Genomic DNA, 2,615 nt, shown 5'->3' with positions numbered 1-2,615 from the left:
GTGCGTGCCTCCGCGGATCTAAACCCCCTCGATCGATGTGGGGCCAGAGGACCCCTTTTCCCCGTACGAAACGGCCGGCTCACCATGGGCTCGACATCCGTGGGTCGGAGAGTTGAGCGCTTACGCGCGGCGGGACCTTATAACCTGCAGCGGCTGAGGAGCGAAGATTTCCAGGGTGGGCCCCCGGGGATGCCATACCCCGAGCAGCCAGTCGGCCCCGCTCCTAGCGCGCTGACGAGCAATGGAGTCTTCCCCGCGGCAGCCACCGCCCTCGCCTCGCCGTCGGTCGATGAAGAGCCGAGTTCGCCCTCCTCTGCTCGGGACTCGGAAACGGCCTGGCCTTCGCCTACTCCGTCGGGCAACTGCCTTCCGCCAGCCCCTTCCCTCGAATCCCCTTCTTCCATTTTAGACCCGATCAGGGGATTGGTCAGCCCAGCCCTGGGGTAGGAAGAGGGGTTGGGGTCGGTTCGGCTTCCGGTGCCCCCGCTCGGCCAAAGGTCCCCTCGCTTTGGAAGCAGAGGGTGCCGGGGTTATTTTCGGCTTGACGCCTAGTCCGGTCCCTGCCGGTTCCCGTGGAGGCCCGCGGTCAAAACCAGCTCCCCGGCTGTCGGAGCCGGAGCCCCGCAGCCCGAGCGGACGCACCGAGTCCCTCATGTAAGGGATAGCCGCCCCTACGGAACGGCCCGGACTGGGACCAGGCACCCCCAGGCGCCGAAGGGGTGGGTCGGCCGTGTTGCCGAAGCTTAGCCGGCGCTGATGACCGCAGCCCCTAACGATGCCCACAGGCGGGGGAGCCAAGGAGAGCACTAGGAAGACGTGGCGGGGTCGGACGGCTCAATTTCCAGGGTGGGACCCCGGGGGTTCAGTACCCCGGGCATCCGGTCGGTTTCGCCGGCGCGACCCCAAGCCTTCCACGGCCCCCTTCGTGGGTGCAGGGATACCGTGCAGGGTGCAGGCTTAGACGCCAATTCCCCAGAAGTTTTAGGGATAGGGTTTGTCCGGGCGCCACCGCAGCGACAACCTCGCAAGAAGCTCTCTTCCACAAAAGCACGGGCAACGTTCGTGTGCGAGTGTTGGTCTCCCATGGTCTACCGACTCCCCCGGGCGGCCCAAGCGTTACGCCCACGGCCGGGCCCTCGAGCAGGCGCACCCCTGGTGCCTCTCGTAAGGGAAGGCTACGGTCCTCAACCCCTCGTATGGCGGGGAGGGCGCATTTGAAACGCTAAAGGACGAGCCCTGTTCGGGACCTGGCGGGGATCCGCGGATTGGCGAGAGGGATGGGTCTGCCGTTGGTCAGAGGGGACGCACCCCTGGGACGCAGTTTGGCATTAGCGACCGATGGCCCATCTACGACCATGTACTCCGGGAGCGCCAAGGAGGACGCGGGTGGGCTTTGGGGGCAGACTCAATTTCCAGGGTCTGGGCGCCGGGGGTGCAATACCCTTAAGCGCTCATGTCGGTTTCGTCTGCCGCCCGCCTCTGGCCCGGCTCCTAGTGACGGGTGCTGTGAACGTGCGATCGTGCTTGCGGTTGAAGAGTTCAAAGGCTACCGCTGGGGATAACACGCCCGGGGAATTTAGAAACCCCCCCCTCCGCTACAATCTCTGCTTCTGCCGGACTCGGAGGGGAGCCGCCCCGGGGGCGACCGCTCCCTCTCCTCTTCCGCGGCGTGCCGCGCGCTTCGCCGTCAGCAGCGGAGCGAACCTTTTTCTCGGTCCGCAGCTCTTCAGGCGTAGGCGGGCAGCGCTAACAGGGTACACTGGGGACCACTCGACCGCAACCGCTCCTCCGACCGACGAGCATACCTACCGCGGATACGCCACGGTGGGTCTAAGCCTCGTCGCCGCCGCGAGGAGCAGGCGGGAGCCGTCCCTTTTCGTGCTGCGGAAATAAACCGTGGACACAGAGGTGTGTCTGCGCTCTCCGACCGGGCGGGGGGCGATTGGACTTGCCCGAGGGACACTAGGCGAGGCGCTGCCGCGGGAGCCGGAGCTCCGCGCTGGACGCTGCCGCCGCCGCCGCCGCCCCCCACCCACGGTACGGTGGAGTACGCCCGTTCCATACGCTTCGTAGCAAACCTCAGCCGAAGCAGAGAGTCCTACCGCTGTGGCAGGAGCGGGGCCGTGCGAGGACCACACTGGCACCGCGCTACACAACCTTAGGCAGAGGACCACAGCCGCTCACGGGGAGCGGGGGATTGATGCGCGACCAAGACTGAGGCTAAGGAACGCTTTACCATAAACCGGCCGGGGCCAATACCCCTGACCGAGCAAAGTGCCCTGCCCCGCCGGATCGCGCTGTGTCAGATCGATCAAAAGAGCGGAGAGCCGAGACTCTACCGCTGGGAGTTTGTGGAGAACGGCCTGGCTTGCGTCCCGTCCTCCCGCCCTCGACCTCACATGGCTAGCCTCACCCGCCGGGAGCCACCCCATTGGGGACCGTAGGGCGGAGAAGGGGTCTCCGCGTCCGGAATTTACTTGTGGAGAACGGCCTGGCTTACGTCCCGTCCTCCCGCCCTCGACCTCACATGGCTAGCCTCACCCGCCGGGCGCCACCCCATTGGGGACCGTAGGGCGGAGAAGGGGTCTCCGCGTCCGGAATTTACTTGTGGAGAA

Source organism: Engystomops pustulosus, unplaced genomic scaffold, assembly GCF_040894005.1.
Source record: "Engystomops pustulosus unplaced genomic scaffold, aEngPut4.maternal MAT_SCAFFOLD_487, whole genome shotgun sequence".
NCBI classification, from domain to species: Eukaryota; Metazoa; Chordata; class Amphibia; order Anura; family Leptodactylidae; genus Engystomops; species Engystomops pustulosus.
The sequence above is the reverse complement of the archived record's forward strand: the minus strand, read 5'-3'. Positions refer to the sequence as shown.